At 38.6% G+C, this 23,370-nt stretch overlaps 1 long non-coding RNA gene across 3 annotated transcripts; it reads left to right on the plus strand.

Annotated features, from left to right (window-relative positions):
• The first annotated feature begins 9,413 nt into the window (after positions 1–9,413).
• On the plus strand, positions 9,414–18,048 carry LOC126582047 (uncharacterized). Of its 3 annotated transcripts, XR_007609254.1 has the most exons (3): positions 15,851–16,007; positions 16,091–16,876; positions 17,903–18,048. It is a non-coding gene; the product is annotated as an uncharacterized LOC126582047 (long non-coding RNA). The 3 variants fall into 3 exon arrangements; XR_007609255.1 differs by lacking the exons at positions 15,851–16,007; positions 17,903–18,048 and adding an exon at positions 9,414–9,572 and having other exon boundaries at positions 16,091–17,136; XR_007609253.1 differs by lacking the exon at positions 17,903–18,048 and having other exon boundaries at positions 16,091–17,136.
• Positions 18,049–23,370: the final 5,322 nt, after the last annotated feature.

The following is a 23,370-nucleotide window of genomic DNA, read 5'->3' on the forward strand; positions in this document are numbered from 1 at the left end:
TAAGGCCTTCTAGAAAGGTTGTTTTGTGGCTGATTCCTAGAAAAACAAGGGATAAAGTTCGGCACCTTTGAAGGAGTGGATAAGGGCTTCTAGAAACCTATTTTAATGTGTCATAATCTGAAAATAAATCCCCCATGCAGCTGGAATTAAGTTAGGATAGGATTAGGATAGGATTAGGATAGGATAAGATAAGATAAGGTTGGATAAGGTTTTGGATAATGTTCCTTCTTTTGAGCTGATTTCTTATCTTCCTTGACTTGGATTTATTTCTTCACTCTTTTCAGCACATTCCTAGCCTTTTGAACATCAAATTCGTCCATCCATCTTGCTCCATTCATAAGCTATCCATTTGGTGCCCAAAACTGCCTCAAAATGCTCCAAATTGCACTTTCTTTCAAACTTTGTCATATGGACCTACAAACACACGAACATAGCTTAAAACAGTATAATAAACACAAACAAACTATGAAAATGCAAGAAAACAAGCTAACTAAGTCGCATAAATATGCTCCTATCACTATTAAGGTGAGCCCAAAAACATCGAGGAAAGCTGGGTTTAGAATCTGCCCCATTGCTGCTTCATTGACCAATTTTGGGAGAGATGAAGGGAGAAAGAGAAGGGGAGAAGAACCAGAGCGACACGGTGAAGGGATGGTCGCCATTGTTGCAGTGAGGTTGAGGAGGAAAGCGCATGGAGGTTGTGTTGGGGTTGATTTGTTGGGTTGCTGATGCTATTGCAGGAGGAGAGTGGGAGGTTTTTTTAGTAGGCATCATGAGGGCAAGATATTTGTGGTGGTGGTGAGGTGAGGAGTAATGGATGGAGAGAGGCGATGAGTGGAGAGAAGACAGAAAAATGAGAGAAAAGTTTGTGAGAGAGGTATAAGGTAATAGGAAATGAAGGATTTCACTTAAATTTTGAGAATTGCAGGAGTACAGTGAAATTTCAAAGAATGGGTTGAAATATCCCACCCAATATTCCCTCCCAAATTTTTTTCATGGAGATACGTATTTAAAAATAATAAAAGCACCAACTTGTCGGGTAGAAGCAACACCATTTTCTTTTTAATTGACACCGGGTTTTAATATTAAACAATTTAAAATCTGTCAGCTACAACCGAAACCGTGTTTTAATATTTGAAAAAATTTAAACTCTATGTCGAATTCAACCGACACGGAGTTTTAATATTAAAAACTTTTAAACCTACGTCGGATTATGCGTTTTAATATTTAAAAATTTCAAAATCTTTGTCAGCTACAACCGACATCGATTTTAAATTTGGGTTTAATATTTAAAAACTTTAAAGTCTATGTTGGTTACAACCGACACGTAGTTTTAATATTTAAAAAATTTAAAATTTATGTCGGTTACAATCGACACCATCTTGGAGAATATTTAAAAATAGTCATTAAAGTGTTTATGTCGGTTATAACTGACAGTAATTTCGGCACAATAGTAACAAGGTGTCTGAAATGTTTTATTTGCCAATATGTTATATTAAACTGACACCAACCATCGACATAATAAGCCGGTTTTGTAGTAGTAAAAAATTAGACAAAAAGAGTGTTTTGACAAAATGTTTGTCCCTTGATCCTATCCTATCCTATATATACATGTCATGATTACTAGGCACAAAACATAAAAAAAACTATATTTGTGAATATTAACTGCCTTGCCCGTCCTTCTTCCAAATGGGTCGACTTATACAAAGGCAATTATTGTCTAGATTTTACCATAAAGTCAATTTTATTGCCTTTACACTTCAATTGCCATTTGCTGTCCACTAACAAGTGGAGATGTTCTAAATAATAATGAAACAAAATATGTAAGAATAAATTGACACACCCTGATCCTAGAATCAAGGTGTGCTGGCCGTCATGTGGGCATGACGTACCCAAAAGTACGACATGAAAGCAATAGATAAGAGAAATACGAAGGAAATAAAACCAACTATTAGCAATAATAACCAACTAACGTGCTAGAGTGAGTTTAAGTGTGAAACACACATATTCAGAGCATAAGTACTAGGTACAGTCAAGTAGGACCATAACTAAATTACAACACCCGAAGGTGAGTCCTACATTTATGTAGTCTGTCAGTACGCCGTGGAAATCATCGTGGGCCACCAACACCGCTAACTAGAACCTGGAGGGGCGCAAAACAAAATTGAGTGGGTCAGTTAAACAAAGCTTTTTGAAAACATTTCAAATAATAACATTTATAACCCCTCGCTGTAAAACCTGTATACTTTCCCAGAAAATAACATAATATGCGTATAATTCTTCAAATATCTCAAATCACCAATCTTTATCAAAACCCAAAAAGTATGCCCTGCTATAAGCGTCAATAACAAAATAAGGATGCAACATTATAACAGGTGAAATAAGGAATCAACCGGAGACCTTGCAGTTGGTCCTGTACGGTTAATTCTATAGCTCAATATCCAACCAACCGGAGTCACCACAGTGACCTGTACGGCGCTACTCTGCACATACATCGGACCTACCTGAAGTAGTATGTACGATAAGAAAGGTGTCAGAATACGCTCTAGTGCTTCTCTCATCAACAGCTGTATAATAATCTAAAATCACCTACAAGTCGGAACCACCTCTCATGGTATGTACGACATGTCGGAACCCTCGAATGGTCTGTACGACATGCAAGAAGGAAATTTTGTGAAAAACATGTTCATTTGAGCAACATCTATGGCATGCAGTTAACAATTAAAGGTGGAATCATGCTTGTATGCACTCAAAAACAAAACATTACCCATGAAATTCAAAGCCTAGTAGAAAGGTGAACCAAGACTCAACTAAAAAACAAAGTGAGTTGAGAGATTTTATACCTTTATTGATTCCTCTTTGCATAAGCAAAGGCTAATCACCCAAGGAGAGGGCCTTCATTCCTTGCTTCTTAGATCCATGGATTTCTTGGATGAGGATGGTTGAAAGGATTCTCCAAGTTCCCAAAGTTGAGAACCTCTAATTTTTCCACACCAAGGATGGACTTGAAGAAGAGATAAGTGACCTAGAGGAAGTAAGATTGCTAGCTAAAATCCTCTAGGGTGGCCGACCTCTTAGAGAGAAAGGGAGAGACATTGTGTTCTCATCTTTTATCTAAAAGAAACCCTAATGAAGAAAAGGCTATAAAGTCATATTTATACCTACCATCATTGGAGTGGCAAACTTGTAATAAGTCCAAAACCCACTCCTTTATCAATATGGCCGGCCATAGGGTGTTATTGGGCTGTTTGGGCCTTTATGAATATTTAGTCATTAAGTTGTCATACAACTTAAGTCAATGGGTTTAACGTTCGAAGCCCATTGGGCCTTGAGGCCCAAAACTAACCCGAGGTCTTTAACGAACTTTATTCGTTTGATTAATTAACATATTAATTAATCCTTGCCATAAATAATTAAACCATTTAATTATCCTTACTCATCTCCGTTGTTTCTTCAATCTATACCTTACACGGTGTACGATCCATTAGGTTCCTTTTAGCGAGGCAGTGGGCGATGATAGGAGCATATTTATGCGCCTTAGTTAGCTAGTTCTTATGCATTTTCGTTATGTTTTCGTCGTTAAAGTAGTCTTTTGAGCTACTTTCATGTGTTTTCAGGCTTAAAGGGCATATGACATAAAAGGATGCAAATTGGAGCCTTTTGGAGCAAAATGGAGCTTAGATTGGAACGTACATGCTTGGAGCACAAGGAATGGACGAGTTTAAAGGGCAAAGGAGCTTAAGAAATGAAGAAATGAATGTGAAGAACAAAGAATTCAGAATTAGAAACCAAAGTTTCTAAAGTTGGAAGTTTCTATTCTTGGAGGTTTCCATTTCCGAGAGTTTCTATTCTTGGTTTTGGGCTTTCTAGAAGCCCTATCTACAAACCCTAACCCTAGCCCACTAATTTGCCGCACCTAGGCCTTTAAAATTTCTGATTTCCTTGCCTTGCAAGGCATTCTAGAAGCCTAAACCCTAGCCCACTAAACCAGCCGAACCCTAGGCCTTTTCCCTTGCAAATTCTGATTGTTTTAACCTATTTTCTGGTGGATTTGGGTTTCTAGAAACCCTAATCTGATTGCTAGGGTTTTTAAGTGCCTATATATACTCTCTTAAACCTCTTGGCTGAACATATCACCTCCCATATTCATTCTACACGCCAAAACCCTAGTTCTAGTTCTTGCCGCAGCCTTCCATCCCCAAACTCCCAACTTTCTGCCCAAATTCAACCTTGCCGCAACCTTCCATTCATCCACCATAACCACCCCTTCACACCATTCAAACACACCTTGCCGCAACCCTAATCACCATTCTACATCACAAAACCCCATCCTACATCCATACACATCTCTGCCGCACCTTTTGGAGAAGAAGGAGAGCCTTGTCGTGCATTCCATTGATGAATGAGGGCCTTGTGCGCAAGCCATCTGCATCTTTGGGAGTTTTAAGAGTTTTTTCTTCTCTTGTTTCTGTTTTCATGTTTAATTTAACTTGCTTTTCAATTATGTTAAACATGTGGAACTAATTTCTTTTTAGTTAGAGGCGAATTTGAAGCCATGGACATATGTTGGTTATGATTTGATTTACTCCAGTTATGAATTCATGAACTTTAGATGTGGTTTACTTTTCTGTTTTGATTAAGAACTTGTTTATGTATGTGGGTTGAGGGTCGACACTTAATTTGCATGCCTAAACTTGATGCTAGGATATAAGGGAATTTCACCTAATCGTTATGAACTTATATTCATGAGTAGTAAAGATCGCTAGTCACGATTGTGTTTAAGTAAACCCTAGGTTGGATTAACATGCGTATTCCATAGTTATGAATGCCTAGTCGATGTTTATGATTTCCGTTGAACTTAATGATCTTTGTTGAATGTCTCTATCATGCGTATTCCATAGTTAGGGGCTTTGATGAGGAATAATTTGGTTGTAATGCGTATCCCATTCAATCCAATGAATCTAGGGAAATCTGAAAGTTAATTTAAGCGAACCTAATTAACTTGAAGCATTGTCATTCATTGTTTGTTGAAGTCATAACTGGGAATCAAATTATATGCATATGTTCATGTGTGGATAAGGAACCCTCTAACTAGTTTCTCATCATTCTATTTCATCACAATCTGTTTTGCTTTACATTTGTTTTCAAAGTTAAGTTTTAAAGTTTTAAGTTCGTCAAAATCAATCCCCCATTTATTTTAAAGTGTTAGATTAGTTAGAAATCAATTTAGTTTGTGTTTTTAAGTGCTTTGAGTCAAGTTATAGTCCAATTGCGTCCAAATTAGTGTTAGGTACTCAAAACTGCCCAGAAAGTGGTTTTAAGGCAGTTTTGAGTCTTTTAGTTGCTGTTTTGAGTTTTTGGTTGATTTAAGTGTTTTAAACTCTAGTTTTGCATTAATTGAGTCTAGTTTAGTGTTCTACATTATGTTTTTATGTTCTTGAGTCAGTTTCACATTGATTAGCATCCCTAGTTAATCCCCGGTTTAGAACGATCCCTATTTGCTCATATACTACAATTGTCATCCATAGGGTTTAATTTGTGTGTCAAGTCAATTTTCACATCAAATTTTGGCGCCGTTGCCGGGGATTAGCAAAATTGCTAATCCCTTGTGTTATTGCCGTGTGTTTTAGTATAATTTACTTAGTTTTCTGATTTTGTTTTGTTTTCTTGGTTTATGTACTAGTGCATGACGCGGAGTTCTCGAACTGTGCATGCACATATCTTGAACTTTAACGACGATTTTGAACGTGATTTGAGAAGAAAGAGGGGGCATCCCGAACCTAGTGAACCTAGTTCAAGTTCAGAGGCCGAATCTGAGTTTGAAGAAGTGGAAGAAGAAGTTATGGCCATGGACAATCGGACCATTAAAGAGCTTTTGGCCTCGGGGTTGACCAATGCCGCACCATTATGCATTCAATACCCCGCGGCTGCCCAAGGCAAGACCGACGAATTTGAGTTGAAGTCAAGCTTGTTGCACCACATTCCGAAATACCATGGGCTTTCCATGGAAGATCCCAACAAGCATCTCAAGGAGTTCGAGGTTGTTTGTTCGAGCATGACACCCATCAATGTTGACGGGAGTATTCTGATGATGAAGGCCTTTCCATTCTCACTTTTGGAAAAGGCGAAAGATTGGCTTTACGAGTTAGCACCCGGAACGGTTACATCTTGGGATAGTATGAAAAGAGCTTTCTTGGAGAAGTTTTTCCCAACTTCAAGAGTCATTCTCTTGAGGAAACGGATTAGTGGCATCCAACAAAACCAAGGTGAATCGTTTCCTTCTTATTATGAACGTTTTAAATCACTTGTTGCTTCTTGTCCACAGCATCAAATGAAGGAGGAGCTGCTCATTAAATATTTCTACGAAGGACTCCTTCCCATGGAACGCCAAATGCTTGATGCCTCGGCGGGGGGTGCGTTGGTGGATAAAACTCTGGGGGCTGCAAAAGTTCTAATGGCCAACCGAGCACATAATGCACAACAATACGAAGGTGTTGGACAAAGGGACCCCCCACGGCCACAAGTGAATGAGGTAAGTTCTATGCCTGAGATTCAATCCCAATTAGCTAACCTTACTTCTATTGTTTCTCAGTTGGCCGAGGGAATGAAGATTCATGGACCAAGTGTGTGTGGCGTGTGTTCTATGCAAGGACATGCCAACGATCAATGCCCTCAATTGATTGAGAATGGGGGTTGGGAATCTGCCAATGCCGTGGGTTTTGGGAACCAAAATCAACCCCGCCATGATCCATACTCTAATTCCTACAATCCGGGGTGGAGGGACCATCCGAATTTCAAATGGCAGGATCCTCAACAACCCCAACAACAAGGAGGATTTAGGCAGCAACCACCGAGCTTTTATACAAAGCCATTCGTCCCCAATCAAAACCAAGTGCAAACCGCCCCACCAACCGCAGGTACGTCTTTGGATAATGATCAAGTTGTTAAGTTACTTACTACTTTGACGCAAGAAGTACAAACTCAAAATAAGGAGAGACAAATCCAAGACAAACGGGTGGACAATTTGGAGAAGCAAATGGGTCAAATTGCCGAGTTTATGGGGCAAATTAGAGAACAAGGCAGATTGCCTAGTTCAACTATTATGAATCCTAAAGGAGGCTTTGAGACCGTCAATGCAATCATGTTGAGAAGTGGTACACTGGTTGGAGCCGAACCAAAATCATCCAAATCAAGTCACGATGAGGATGAAAAGTTGCTACAAGAGGAAGCACAGGGACCAAAACTCACGGCCAAGGATGAACAATCCTTGCCGCCACCATCTAGCCCTCCTAAGCCGTCCCAAACCACCAAGGTAAGTCCAAATTCGACTTTTTCTAGTTCCATTCCACTAAATGTGCCCTTTCCTGGCAGGTTTAGGCAATCAAATAAGGAAGAAGCCGAGAAGGACATTCTAGAGACCTTTCGAAAAGTTCAAGTCAATATTCCGCTCCTTGATGCAATTAAGCAAGTCCCGAGGTATGCTAAGTTTTTAAAAGAACTTTGTACATCAAGGAGAAGGATTTCGAACAAAGAGGTGGTCCAAGTAAGTGAGAATGTTTCTGCCATGTTACAAAGGAAATTACCCCCTAAATGCAAAGATCCGGGTAGTTTTACAATTCCGTGCGTTATTGGCAAGACTAAGTTTGAACAATGCATGTTAGACTTAGGGGCTTCGATTAATGTTATGCCATACTCTATTTATGCATCTATGAACTTAGGTGAGCTTAAAAACGATGGTGTGATTATTCAATTAGCCGATCGTTCTAATGCATATCCAAAAGGTGTTTTGGAAGATGTTTTGGTGCAGGTGGGCAATTTGATTTTTCCAGCGGACTTTTACATGCTTGACATGGAGGATTCACCCTATTCTATCCCATTGCCGATACTATTAGGGAGGCCCTTCATGAAGACAGCCCAAACCAAGATTGATGTGGCTAAGGGAGAGTTAACAATGGAGTTTGGTGATGAATTGATTAAATTCAAAGTTCCTGAATATGTGAAGAATCCTAATGATGTTCGTTCTTGTTTTGCAATAGATGTGATTAAAAATGTGGGGAAGGAACATTCATGCGCACCAATCAAGAAGGATGTCCCTAGATGCATCACCAAAGAGGGTATTGGAGTGGAGCATACGAAACATGTCATTACACCCAAAATACCAAATCTGGCCGAGAGCACCACCTTTGCTGCCCCTTTTGAGTCTTCATCTACATGCATTGGTAAGCCTCCTCCTCTAATTCCAATTCCCATTTCCACTAATAGGTTATTGCCTTCTGTGGTGCAGGTACCAAATCGAATCCATGATTATGGGAGTTCTTACTTTGACCTTGGGAAGCTCAATGCCACAATCTGGGACCATCATTATCCACTGCCATACATAGACCCAATGCATGAGTATTTCAAGGAGCATGTCATGGAGGATGTACCCCTCCATGCCATGGAACCTAGTCAAGCTTAAACGGAGGTACCGTCCGGCTGGAAGACGTTAAAGCAAGCGCTTCTTGGGAGGCAACCTATGCATTCGACAAAGGAAGACCTAGAGAGCACTCCAATTCCAGATTTGCGTTCCTAAACCCTTCTCTTTGTTGTTTATTTCGTTTCTGCCATGTTCGGTTGTTAGTGGTTGTTTGTTTGTTTATGTGTTTTTGTGTTAGTCTATGCTTAAAACATTGAGGACAATGTTTGGATTAAGTGTGGGGGGGTAACCAAAGTGTTTTGATGCAAATTCGTAGGGTTCTCTCACTCATAATTTCCAATGTTGTTTCTTGCTGTTTTTAGGCGTTTTTAGGCTGTTTTGGGGTGTTTTAATGTGTTTTGATTCAAAAATCCGAAAATCCCATAAAAATTTGAAAAATTGTTTTACAAAACCCAAAAAGAGTCGTTTTTAAGTTGTTTTTGTGTGTTTGTTTGTGTCTTAGGGTACCTTCCAACACAATGATGAGGATTCGGTTTTTAATTGCATGACTGTTAAAGAGAGTTATAAACATGGATGAAAGTTTGATTTACTCTTGGTTTATGCTTGGTTGTGGTTATAACTTATGAATTCACATGTAATCATAAAAAAAAAAAAAAATTAGTTTTTGTAACATGTTTGAAGGAAGGAACTCAAACTAACGCTACAACCTTGTGAGACTTGAGCCTAAACATTATTTGGAGAGTTAAAATCTGCGCATTCTTGTTTTCTAAAGTCGTTGCATGATCTCACTATTCTTTGTTTGGTTATTACATAGAAGGCGTGTCACAGCCCGTCCCGGAATTTTAATTCCGAGGACGTGAAAAGACCAAAATGCCCTTAAGCGGGACTAAGGGGCGAAAATTTAGCAATTGGATTTACATTAGTATGTTTAAAGTTGTGTTTAGGATTTAAGTAGGGCCTCCTACCCTGATTCCCTCCCCATTTCCCGTATGTACTCTCTCTCTCTTCCCTCACGACTCTCTCACTCTCTCTGTCACTCTTCTTCTCCGTTCGAACCAAACCAACCACAAAACCACCCTAAACTTCTACCAACGACGGAGTTAAGACCACCATCAAACTCCTGGAACCTCCACGATCACGATGGTATCCATTTCAGGTAAGTTTTGCTTCGGAAAACCCCTAGTTTCCAAGTTCCTGTGAAGAGCACTGTTCATGATCTTCGAATTGGCTTTGTTTTAGGTGAAACCAAGCTCACAGTGAGCTTAAGGAAGTCCCAAGGAAGCTCGGAGTGCTTCGTTGGAAGTTTTTGGACGTAAGAACACGGAGATCGACAAGTTCAAAGTTTGGCCGGAGCTTTCGAGGCTCTTTCCGGCGAATCCCCGGCGAGTTAGGAGTTGAGGTAGGTATCAATCTCTTCGTCTCGTCAAGTACTACAACTTTCCTTTTTGAATCACTTGATTTCGTTGAGAAATGACAAAGTTATGGCAATTTGAAAAACTGCCCAGAAAACGGCCGCCGGAAAAACCAGTCCGGCGACCCAAGGAAGAAGATGATGCGCGTGGGGGCGCGTGGGCCGTGCTTGTCTTGGCGCGTGGGGGCGCGTGCTACAGTAAAAAATTATTTTAAAAAAATGTCGACGTCCGTGACGTCGAGTAGATCACTGTGGTATATTCATATACCCAAATTGAACACCGTATGAGAAAGTTATTAAGGATTGTTGGTTAGGTGTTCGAATAACGTTTTATAGTTTTCACATTTAGGTAAAAATGTGAATTGACGATCCGACCGTTGGATGGTAATGAAATTTTAGGAGGTTATCCTAGAGATATATTGTGGACCTCTGGAAGTTATGGATTTAAAATCTGAGTGGCAGATCTTCCGGATCGAACTACGTAGTGACGTATTTTATATAAGTTATATATTCTATCACTATGAATTCTGAGGTTGGATTTGATTACTATTCTAGGCGGCGATCGTCGTGACGCCTTGATGTGTGGTGCTAGGGAGTTGTTGGACGAACTCCAGGTGAGTGGGCAGTTTTGTTTTCCGTATATATATATACTTGACGTTTCCCAGAAATTGAATTGAAATGAAAATATGTTTAAAATGAAATGCATATGAGTTATGTGGAAAAACGGGAAGTGAAATACCATGCATAGAATTGATATGAAAAGTATATAGAAATGTGAGTTGAAATGCCATGCATGAATTGATATATGATGCATATGTATGAATTGGTGCGGTGGACGCACAGGTAAGAATTGATTTATGATGCATATGTATGAATTGGTGCGGTGGACGCACAGGTAAGAATTGATTTATGATGCATATGTATGAAATGGTGCGGTGGACGCACAGATGAGTATTTAATTACTGTTATGATGATGATGATATATATTGAGCTCAAATCCTGCACCATGGTTTAGTGCTTATAGTATTCACCGCATCGCACGCTCGCCTTGGATCCAAGTAGATGCTAGTCGTACAGTCCACGCGGAGTGGGTACGACAGACCAGTCGCGAGAGTGTTAGTGAGATTCCGACTGGTGGGTGACCTTAGATTATGTGCACAGATGATTTATGAGAAGCACTAGAGCGTAACTTGTGTGCAGAAGGCCGGACGGGTCACAGAGGTGACTCCGGTAGAGTGATAATGATAGATTTTGAGCTCTAGGTTCAACCGTATAGGGCTATTAGAGGGCCTACGGTTGATTACTTTCTTGCACCTGATATGATTTATGTTGATGCATTCATACCTTATTAATGTTGAGATGATGTGGCATGGCATAATTAATATGAGAAATGTTGAGATGATGTGGCATGGCATAATTAATATGAGAAATGTTGAGATGATGTGGCATGGCATAATTGTATGAAAATGTTGAGTTAATGAATTGAAGTATTGAGAATATATATATGTATATTTATATTTTATATTTCTGGGAAAGTATACATGTTTTACGGAGAGGGGTTACAACGTTTTGAGAAATGTTTGGATTTGGAAAAGAATTGTTTTACTGACCCACTCAATTTTGGTTTTGCGCCCCTCCAGGTTCAGGAATCACAAAGGTGTGGTGACTACGAGGAATTTGACGGTGTTCTGACAGATTGGACAAAATTAGGACTCACCTTCGGGTGTATCAACTTATAAATTGTATAATTAAAGCTTCCGTACTGTGCAAATGGTTACGTCACTCTCACGTGACGGCCAGCATGCCCTCCTTCGGGACGGGGTGTGTCAGTTGGTATCAGAGCATGGTTGCAATCTTGGACATCTTGAGAAGTTCTAGTGAATTATGTCAGAACTACACCGCCTCGTAGCAAGCCACTTAGTTAGAGGAATTTAGTCTCCCTAATATAGCGGTTTAGGGAAAACTATTATTATGGTGATTCAGTCTATTATAAAAAGGGACATTTTAAGACGGATTATGAGTCGAATTTGAATCACCTTATGAAATGATGAACCTGAGGGAGCGAAGTAACGGTTTAACCATTTGGAAAAGATGTTTCAGATTATGCAAGTTAAAGGAAATTTCCTTCTGACAAGGGGTCGAGACAACTACCTGGTTTTGGGTATGAATTTGTATCTTGGTGGAAACAGGATTGTTAATTGTTGTCACCGGAGGAAACAGCTGATAGAGAATTATTTAAGGACTTGTTTAAGGAAAAGTTTATCCCTCCGGTATTTATCGATGGTAGTAAGCAAGAGTTTGCAAATGTGAATCAAGGAAGTTGACGATAAATGAATATTATAGAAAGTTTTCAGACTTGCCTCGTTCCATCCAGATATTTGAGACAAGGTGTCTCGAGTAAAGGAAATGTACCTTGTGCAGCAGGTACAAAATTAACACTTTGGGAAGTGTGAAATTAAGGAATGTGTTTATGTGAACAGAGGGGACACAAAATTGTGAATCGTCCCTAGAATCAGTTGTACTCAACAATTTTCCATGATATCATAGTGTTGATTCAGTAGAGTTATGGACTTAGTAGTTTGGTCGGATTGACCGTGAGTACAGAGAGATTTGATGAGTTATATGTTCAGCCGTACAGACCATGAGAAGTGGATTCGACTGACACATGAGAAATTGGTGAGTTATAGGCTCGGCCGTACCGACCACGCGGAGTGGATCCGGCCGACGTATTATTGAGATAAGAGTTGAATCAGCCGTATTGGTCATTCTAGTTGACTTCGGCTGATATATTTCTTATTATGTATGTTATATCTTTGAGAGTGGTTGCCTACTTATCGAGACAACGATGATTTATCAGTATTGCGGGCTGCAGACCGTAATATTAATAACTCATTTGTGGATTCGTTAAGCAAGCAACCCGGTAGATTATTTTATGTTAGTGTTGTACCTATTTAGAATGTTCAGTAATAATAAAGTATGTATTGCTTTAGAGTGATTGTTTATAGTTGTGACTAGATGGAATGTTACGGGAAACCAGTTACTTTCCATCGAGTTGATTAATTAGAGGTTACTTTGGTGGGCATACAAAGTGAAATGAGTTCAGCCATTATTTATGCTGTGAAAGCAAAGATATTGTTTTGAAAGGCTGCCCAAAAATACTTAGTTCATGTGGTGCTAAATGATGTTGTTTGGAGTAGTGTGAATAATGTCGAAAGGGTTAGACTTTTCTTGATGTCTTCCCTGAAAGTATACCTGGATTGCCTTCAGGCAGAGATATGAGATTCACTATTGATTTGTTGCCAGGTATAGATTTATGTTAAAGATTGGTTCATGATGAGTTAAGGGAATTGGAAATTCAGTTGAAAGAATTGGTTGATAAAAGTTTTATTCAACCTAGTACAACACTTTTGAGGAGCCCTAGTTTGTTGGTGAGGAAGAAAATGGATCTTGAGACTGTTCATTGATTATAGACAATGGAGTCGGGTAACGATTGAGAACCGTTATCCATGGTGATGTACTGATGTTTATTTAACCAGCTCAGAAGTAATTGCGAAGATTCAAAGATTGAATTGAGATCTGGTTACTACCAATTGAATATTATAAGTGACGTTGATCATAAGATGGTTTTCTGGACTTGTTATGGTCCTTATGAAGTTTGGTGATGCTATGTGGATACTCATGCGGTTTTATGAGTTGATGGATGAAGTATTCCAATAATGCCTTGATAAATTGATATCATTTTTATTGAAGATATTCTGGCATATTCTGAGCCAGAGCAGAGCATGTAAACGTATTAAGTCGGTGAAGCAAAGATTGAGAGAACGTTGGTTGTATGCTAAGTAGCAAATGCTAAAGTTAGATGAATCAGGTGGCATTCTGAGATTTGTTATATATTCTTAAGGTATTCAAGTGAATCCTTAAAAGATAGCAGAATTGAGAAATTGGAACAACCACAAGCTGTAATTGAGATTCGGAATTTCTTAACTTACCAGGCTATCTTGGATGGTTGTGAAAGATTTTTCAGTCATTGCTTTGTCATTAACGAGACTGTGGAGAAAAGAGGTTATGTATGAGTGGGAAGGAAATTGTGAGCAAAGGATTCAACAACTGAAGTATTTCCTCACTCATACATGTATTTTAGTAATCCTAGAAGATAGTGGTAATCATAAATTTTTAGTGATGTTTCTTGAATGGTATTGGAGGCATGTTGATGCAAATGTTAGGGTGATTGCATACGTTTCACGATAAATGGAACCTCATGAGATGAATTACCCTACGGATGACTTGGAAGTCATGATTACCATTTTTGCTGTGAAGTTATGAAGGCATTATATTTGGTAAGAATGCAAGATTTTACGAATCCAAAAGTCTTCAATATTCATTACTTGGAAAGATTTTGATATGAGGCAGCAAAAGTGAATTGTATTGTTAAATGAACATGATTGTACGATCAGGGTGATCGTAGAATTGTTCTAGCTGAAGCACTTGGTGAGAAGACTACAGTAAGATTAATGTCAGGCACGCTTGCCAAGATTATCTTCTCGTGGATTGAAAATCAATTAAAGTAAAATTAAGAATGGAAGATCGAGAAGAAGTTATACTTGTTAAATTTCAAGTTAGGCCTGTTTGGTAAGGTCGTACTCGAAACTTAAATGTTTGACGAGGAATTTAAGAATTAACCACGGCAAGGAAAGAAAGGAAAAAGAATGAGTACATGATTCGTGAAACAAATGGTATGTGGATACAAGAAAGTATGAAGTATGTACCGAATGCTGAGGATTTAAAGCAAGCAAATTTGGATGAAGTACATTGTTCAACTTCTGCAATATTCCAAAAGTAATAAGATTTATCATACCATTCGACAGTTTTATTTGGTCTGCAGATTGAGGCAGAAAAAGATAAACCTTTGGATTGAGATAACTATTTTCTGTTTCGCAGTGGAAATGGAAAGATATTACTTGGATTTTGTGTACAAGTTTCCTTGTACATAGGATGGTTATGATTGAATTTGAAGCGATAGTTGGTCAATGTACCAAGTTAGTACATTTACTCCAGGGTTGAGTAACGGTACTTATTTGTTTTATAGAAAGAAGAATTGGTTTACGGAACTGCTAAGTTTCTTAAGTATGTTGGTTGCGCAGTTTCCGAAGTGAAGCCATAAGGTTCATGAAGTGTGTCATGTGTGTGTTTTGTTGACTTGTGAATGGAATATTTCTGGGTAGAGAAAGATTCGATCAAGAAAGAGTTTTTGTAAACCCTGAGACTATGGATGAGTCTCCTCAAAGTATTCAGGTGATTAAGTTAACCTGAAGAAACCAGGAATGGCAAAAGAGATCAACATATGAATATGCCACTAATCGAGTGTATAATGTAGATGATTTTATATTTTTGGAAATTTCACCATGAAAAGAAATAGCAAGATTTGGAAAGGAAGACAAGATAAGTCTTAGACACATCAGATCGATTTGATCACTAAAGGAATCGATGAAGTTGCATACAAGTGGTGATGTCTTCAGAGTTGGCTAAGGTACTTAATGTATTTTGGGTTCGATACGTTGTCACTAGGTGGCAAATTCGTCACATGAGATCCTGATGCAACTATTGAGAGTTAAATTGGATTCGACTTGATAAGGAACCAAGGATGACTTTGGATTGGAAAAAGAAGGTCCTGAGAATTAAGACAGAGTAAGTGGTAAAAGCTTTGTGAAGGAAATCATTCAGTAGAAAATTATGTTGGAGAAAGAGAATCGGATGAGAGAGAATTACCCGAGGCTATTGTATGAGTATAGATGTTTTAGTTGGTTGCTGGAATTTCGGGGACGAAATTCTATAAGGAGGGAAGATTGTCACAGCCCGTCCCGGAATTTTAATTCCGAGGACGTGAAAAGACCAAAATGCCCTTAAGCGGGACTAAGGGGCGAAAATTTAGCAATTGGATTTACATTAGTATGTTTAAAGTTGTGTTTAGGATTTAAGTAGGGCCTCCTACCCTGATTCCCTCCCCATTTCCCGTATGTACTCTCTCTCTCTTCCCTCACGACTCTCTCACTCTCTCTGTCACTCTTCTTCTCCGTTCGAACCAAACCAACCACAAAACCACCCTAAACTTCTACCAACGACGGAGTTAAGACCACCATCAAACTCCTGGAACCTCCACGATCACGATGGTATCCATTTCAGGTAAGTTTTGCTTCGGAAAACCCCTAGTTTCCAAGTTCCTGTGAAGAGCACTGTTCATGATCTTCGAATTGGCTTTGTTTTAGGTGAAACCAAGCTCACAGTGAGCTTAAGGAAGTCCCAAGGAAGCTCGGAGTGCTTCGTTGGAAGTTTTTGGACGTAAGAACACGGAGATCGACAAGTTCAAAGTTTGGCCGGAGCTTTCGAGGCTCTTTCCGGCGAATCCCCGGCGAGTTAGGAGTTGAGGTAGGTATCAATCTCTTCGTCTCGTCAAGTACTACAACTTTCCTTTTTGAATCACTTGATTTCGTTGAGAAATGACAAAGTTATGGCAATTTGAAAAACTGCCCAGAAAACGGCCGCCGGAAAAACCAGTCCGGCGACCCAAGGAAGAAGATGATGCGCGTGGGGGCGCGTGGGCCGTGCTTGTCTTGGCGCGTGGGGGCGCGTGCTACAGTAAAAAATTATTTTAAAAAAATGTCGACGTCCGTGACGTCGAGTAGATCACTGTGGTATATTCATATACCCAAATTGAACACCGTATGAGAAAGTTATTAAGGATTGTTGGTTAGGTGTTCGAATAACGTTTTATAGTTTTCACATTTAGGTAAAAATGTGAATTGACGATCCGACCGTTGGATGGTAATGAAATTTTAGGAGGTTATCCTAGAGATATATTGTGGACCTCTGGAAGTTATGGATTTAAAATCTGAGTGGCAGATCTTCCGGATCGAACTACGTAGTGACGTATTTTATATAAGTTATATATTCTATCACTATGAATTCTGAGGTTGGATTTGATTACTATTCTAGGCGGCGATCGTCGTGACGCCTTGATGTGTGGTGCTAGGGAGTTGTTGGACGAACTCCAGGTGAGTGGGCAGTTTTGTTTTCCGTATATATATATACTTGACGTTTCCCAGAAATTGAATTGAAATGAAAATATGTTTAAAATGAAATGCATATGAGTTATGTGGAAAAACGGGAAGTGAAATACCATGCATAGAATTGATATGAAAAGTATATAGAAATGTGAGTTGAAATGCCATGCATGAATTGATATATGATGCATATGTATGAATTGGTGCGGTGGACGCACAGGTAAGAATTGATTTATGATGCATATGTATGAATTGGTGCGGTGGACGCACAGGTAAGAATTGATTTATGATGCATATGTATGAAATGGTGCGGTGGACGCACAGATGAGTATTTAATTACTGTTATGATGATGATGATATATATTGAGCTCAAATCCTGCACCATGGTTTAGTGCTTATAGTATTCACCGCATCGCACGCTCGCCTTGGATCCAAGTAGATGCTAGTCGTACAGTCCACGCGGAGTGGGTACGACAGACCAGTCGCGAGAGTGTTAGTGAGATTCCGACTGGTGGGTGACCTTAGATTATGTGCACAGATGATTTATGAGAAGCACTAGAGCGTAACTTGTGTGCAGAAGGCCGGACGGGTCACAGAGGTGACTCCGGTAGAGTGATAATGATAGATTTTGAGCTCTAGGTTCAACCGTATAGGGCTATTAGAGGGCCTACGGTTGATTACTTTCTTGCACCTGATATGATTTATGTTGATGCATTCATACCTTATTAATGTTGAGATGATGTGGCATGGCATAATTAATATGAGAAATGTTGAGATGATGTGGCATGGCATAATTAATATGAGAAATGTTGAGATGATGTGGCATGGCATAATTGTATGAAAATGTTGAGTTAATGAATTGAAGTATTGAGAATATATATATGTATATTTATATTTTATATTTCTGGGAAAGTATACATGTTTTACGGAGAGGGGTTACAACGTTTTGAGAAATGTTTGGATTTGGAAAAGAATTGTTTTACTGACCCACTCAATTTTGGTTTTGCGCCCCTCCAGGTTCAGGAATCACAAAGGTGTGGTGACTACGAGGAATTTGACGGTGTTCTGACAGATTGGACAAAATTAGGACTCACCTTCGGGTGTATCAACTTATAAATTGTATAATTAAAGCTTCCGTACTGTGCAAATGGTTACGTCACTCTCACGTGACGGCCATCATGCCCTCCTTCGGGACGGGGTGTGTCAAGGCGTTTCATCACTTTAGTTCCAAATGCTAGAACTCATGCCAATTTCATTCAAAACATTTCATTGAATTGCATAACACGTATTCAAGATGAAGTTGTTTAGTAGTTACCACCATAGCCAAAAAGCCTTCATTCCATACATTTGTTTTTGTAGGTTTTAGCCCCGTTGAGCCTTGTTTAGCCTATATTGTTTGTTAACCCACGTTATCCTTACCTAGCCTAGATTAGGACCATCCATACCCTTGTTCTTAAAGCATAGTAAGCATGACTTAAAATGAATTCCTTTTGATCAAGGGTGTGCAAAAAACAAATGTGGGGGAAAGTGAGCCTTGTGTATTGTGTGCCAAAGTCTTAAATGAGGCATGGGGTAGAAAAGAAAAAGAAAAGAAAAAAAAATGTGAAAAGTGTGAAAAAGAGTTGAAAGAGCATGAAAATGAGTTCTAAGGTGTTGGTTGTTGAAGAATGGGTCCAAAACAGTGAATTTGACCCTAAGTGTTGCATGAATTTCCCCTTTGAGTTTAAAAGTTGATTTTTGCATTCAAAAGTGAATTCTAAGTGTCAATTTCATTGCTTTGCTTACTATTGTTTTAAGAACGTTTGTTTACCCTTCACCTTTCTTTGTTAGCCAATACCCCAAGCCCCGTTACAACCCTTAACTTCTATCTTGAGTGTTGTGTATTTCAATTTGTGGAGTTTGGGATTGGTATGAGCATATGGTGTCACTGGTTCTCGCGTCTAAGTAGTAGCATTCCTTTCATGAGATCATATACATGCTTATTAAATTCAGAAAAAGCTTTCCTTGTTATAACATATGTGAGCATTCGTTTTCATATTTACATCAATCTTCTCACATATAACTAGTATAGGGTGTGTAGTCAGAAAATCTGTGTGAAAATTGAGTGCATATCTAGTGAGGATTTGAGCAAATTCTCTAAGGCATGTTACTACATTCAAAATCATGTTTTACTTGGTTAAATGCGAACTAGTACGTGGTAACTATAATTAAGTATGTGCTTAAGTGTAAAGATGGCTAAAATCTGTGGGAATGGTGATTTTTAATATGTCATGTGCATTGGAAATCCCTGAGGCAAACGTTGGAAGGTTTAGGTTATTTTTGTTTGTTTTGTTTCGTTTTGCTTTTCTTTTGTTTCTTTGTTTTGCTCGAGGACTAGCAAAAGCTAAGTGTGGGGGAATTTGATAGGAGCATATTTATGCGCCTTAGTTAGCTAGTTCTTATGCATTTTCGTTATGTTTTCGTCGTTAAAGTAGTCTTTTGAGCTACTTTCATGTGTTTTCAGGCTTAAAGGGCATATGACATAAAAGGATGCAAATTGGAGCCTTTTGGAGCAAAATGGAGCTTAGATTGGAACGTACATGCTTGGAGCACAAGGAATGGACGAGTTTAAAGGGCAAAGGAGCTTAAGAAATGAAGAAATGAATGTGAAGAACAAAGAATTCAGAATTAGAAACCAAAGTTTCTAAAGTTGGAAGTTTCTATTCTTGGAGGTTTCCATTTCCGAGAGTTTCTATTCTTGGTTTTGGGCTTTCTAGAAGCCCTATCTACAAACCCTAACCCTAGCCCACTAATTTGCCGCACCTAGGCCTTTAAAATTTCTGATTTCCTTGCCTTGCAAGGCATTCTAGAAGCCTAAACCCTAGCCCACTAAACCAGCCGAACCCTAGGCCTTTTCCCTTGCAAATTCTGATTGTTTTAACCTATTTTCTGGTGGATTTGGGTTTCTAGAAACCCTAATCTGATTGCTAGGGTTTTTAAGTGCCTATATATACTCTCTTAAACCTCTTGGCCGAACATATCACCTCCCATATTCATTCTACACGCCAAAACCCTAGTTCTAGTTCTTGCCGCAGCCTTCCATCCCCAAACTCCCAACTTTCTGCCCAAATTCAACCTTGCCGCAACCTTCCATTCAAATAACCATTCATCCACCATAACCACCCCTTCACACCATTCAAACACACCTTGCCGCAACCCTAATCACCATTCTACATCACAAAACCCCATCCTACATCCATACACATCTCTGCCGCACCTTTTGGAGAAGAAGGAGAGCCTTGTCGTGCATTCCATTGATGAATGAGGGCCTTGTGCGCAAGCCATCTGCATCTTTGGGAGTTTTAAGAGTTTTTTCTTCTCTTGTTTCTGTTTTCATGTTTAATTTAACTTGCTTTTCAATTATGTTAAACATGTGGAACTAATTTCTTTTTAGTTAGAGGCGAATTTGAAGCCATGGACATATGTTGGTTATGATTTGATTTACTCCAGTTATGAATTCATGAACTTTAGATGTGGTTTACTTTTCTGTTTTGATTAAGAACTTGTTTATGTATGTGGGTTGAGGGTCGACACTTAATTTGCATGCCTAAACTTGATGCTAGGATATAAGGGAATTTCACCTAATCGTTATGAACTTATATTCATGAGTAGTAAAGATCGCTAGTCACGATTGTGTTTAAGTAAACCCTAGGTTGGATTAACATGCGTATTCCATAGTTATGAATGCCTAGTCGATGTTTATGATTTCCGTTGAACTTAATGATCTTTGTTGAATGTCTCTATCATGCGTATTCCATAGTTAGGGGCTTTGATGAGGAATAATTTGGTTGTAATGCGTATCCCATTCAATCCAATGAATCTAGGGAAATCTGAAAGTTAATTTAAGCGAACCTAATTAACTTGAAGCATTGTCATTCATTGTTTGTTGAAGTCATAACTGGGAATCAAATTATATGCATATGTTCATGTGTGGATAAGGAACCCTCTAACTAGTTTCTCATCATTCTATTTCATCACAATCTGTTTTGCTTTACATTTGTTTTCAAAGTTAAGTTTTAAAGTTTTAAGTTCGTCAAAATCAATCCCCCATTTATTTTAAAGTGTTAGATTAGTTAGAAATCAATTTAGTTTGTGTTTTTAAGTGCTTTGAGTCAAGTTATAGTCCAATTGCGTCCAAATTAGTGTTAGGTACTCAAAACTGCCCAGAAAGTGGTTTTAAGGCAGTTTTGAGTCTTTTAGTTGCTGTTTTGAGTTTTTGGTTGATTTAAGTGTTTTAAACTCTAGTTTTGCATTAATTGAGTCTAGTTTAGTGTTCTACATTATGTTTTTATGTTCTTGAGTCAGTTTCACATTGATTAGCATCCCTAGTTAATCCCCGGTTTAGAACGATCCCTATTTGCTCATATACTACAATTGTCATCCATAGGGTTTAATTTGTGTGTCAAGTCAATTTTCACATCAGGCGATTAGAACTCTTTCAAATCGATTGTGAATTGAAACTTACTTTCAATTCTCCCTTTAGTGATTATACACGTTTAGGGCTTCCACAAACCATGAGTGACACCTAGCAGTATGTCATGGTTACCCAAGCAAATCAAAAGAGGTGGAGAACCTATTTAGTTTAGGATTACAATGCAATACGGTCTTTCTCTAATACAATACTCTTGACCACATTGTTTGGTTTGATAGTTTAATCATGTCTACTATCCAATGTGATTCATTTACTTATATGATTACCTTGAATGTGATTTGAAATGACTTCCTAAATCTCATTCATACTCTGGCCAGAGATTCTTAATCATATCATAGAGTATTCTCCCTCAAACGGTTTGAAGGTTAGAGATCCCTTCTTGCGCATTCACTTGCCTCCATGGCTAAGTGACTTAACCCCAACTATGCTGTGGACACCCTCTGACAGAGTGACTTTGACATAGTCAAAGATCAAGGACCTAACCACAAGACAACTATGATGCCTCAGGTCAAAGGACTACTTTGCATTATCCCAACCATGAGTTCTCATGTGATATGAGTATGAGAACTCCTCGTTGATCGTGTTTAGTGGACTCATTCTCTATTGAGCACCTACATGCTTGTCTTGGTGTCAATCACACCAATGACTCGAGACCAGTCACTCTCCCTTAGAAAAGACACAACACGTACTTATCTTAACGGACTGTCAATGCCCAATTGGCAATCCTATGATCAGGAACGTTTAGGATATGTATACGAAAAAGAATGGTCTCATGAATCTAACTTCTTTAAATTACATTCTCCTAATTACATATTCCTTGGACTTATCGTTTAAGCATATAACATTTATATGAGACGGCTTAAAACAATAATCTTTGCCCTTGATATTAAACTAGATTAGTTTAACATGTGAAATGTCCGTAAAGTATCATCATATGATTGGTTTTAGGGCACATTTCCAACAATCTCCCACTTGTACTAGAGCCAATCAGCTTGGTCATCAGTGATGATACCTCTTCTGTAGTCATTTCAAAAATGGCTGAGTAGTAGGCCTAGACAATGGATATCTATATGTTATCCATAGAAGCAAGCTTGAGAATAACGACGTCACCATTATACATGATTCTCAATCATGTGGTTTAGTCTCTCATTTGAGTTCGGATCTTGATGAGACCGTGATTCCCTGGCTTGAGCTATCGCCCCATTAGTGTCGTAGTGTCGGTACACTGGAGACACTTTCTGGTTAGAATCGAATAGAGAGTTCATAAATGAACTTTCCCATCCAAACAACATTGTTGTAAGCTTCTATATGGCAATATATTTTGCATTCATAATGGAACACACTAAAGTCATTACTTTTAATGTTTCCATCCAAATATCTATTTAGTCATAATAAAGAGATATCTGATTATCTCTTCATTTATAATGAAGAAACATCCAATAATGGATTAGATTCATAATCTAATACATTTACGCTTCCATTACGTTACTCTAATTCTTCCTCATTCTTGAGGAATCCATCCTTTATTATTTCTCAAATACTTAAGGATTCACTTAACAGTTGCCACGGTTCTGATCCTGGGCTTGCATTGATATAGTCTTGTACCGATCTTGGTACAACTCATATCAACGTTTTTCATACAATATGAAATACATAAATCATCTTTTTGCGTATACATAAAGGATTCTATTTACGCATTATTTCTTTGGGAGTCAAAGGGTATGTTCCCTTTGAGAAGAGCTACCTCCTAGTCTCACTAGAGTTGTTCTTCTGATTGAAGTTTATCATCATATGAGAAACTTCCTAGCATCTTTTGTCTATCATTAGGGCTTGATATAATCCAATTATACCCTGAAATCTATCATTATAGATTTCCATCCCATGTTTATAGACTATGTCTCCCATATACATTCTATCGTTATAGAATGTTTAAAGTCATAACTTTAACGAAGAAGTATTGTTTAAAGTCATAACTTTAACGAAAAAGTATTCTTTTCATTTCCAAAATTAATAT

This window comes from Malus sylvestris, chromosome 9 (genome assembly GCF_916048215.2).
Source record: "Malus sylvestris chromosome 9, drMalSylv7.2, whole genome shotgun sequence".
Taxonomy (NCBI): domain Eukaryota; kingdom Viridiplantae; phylum Streptophyta; class Magnoliopsida; order Rosales; family Rosaceae; genus Malus; species Malus sylvestris.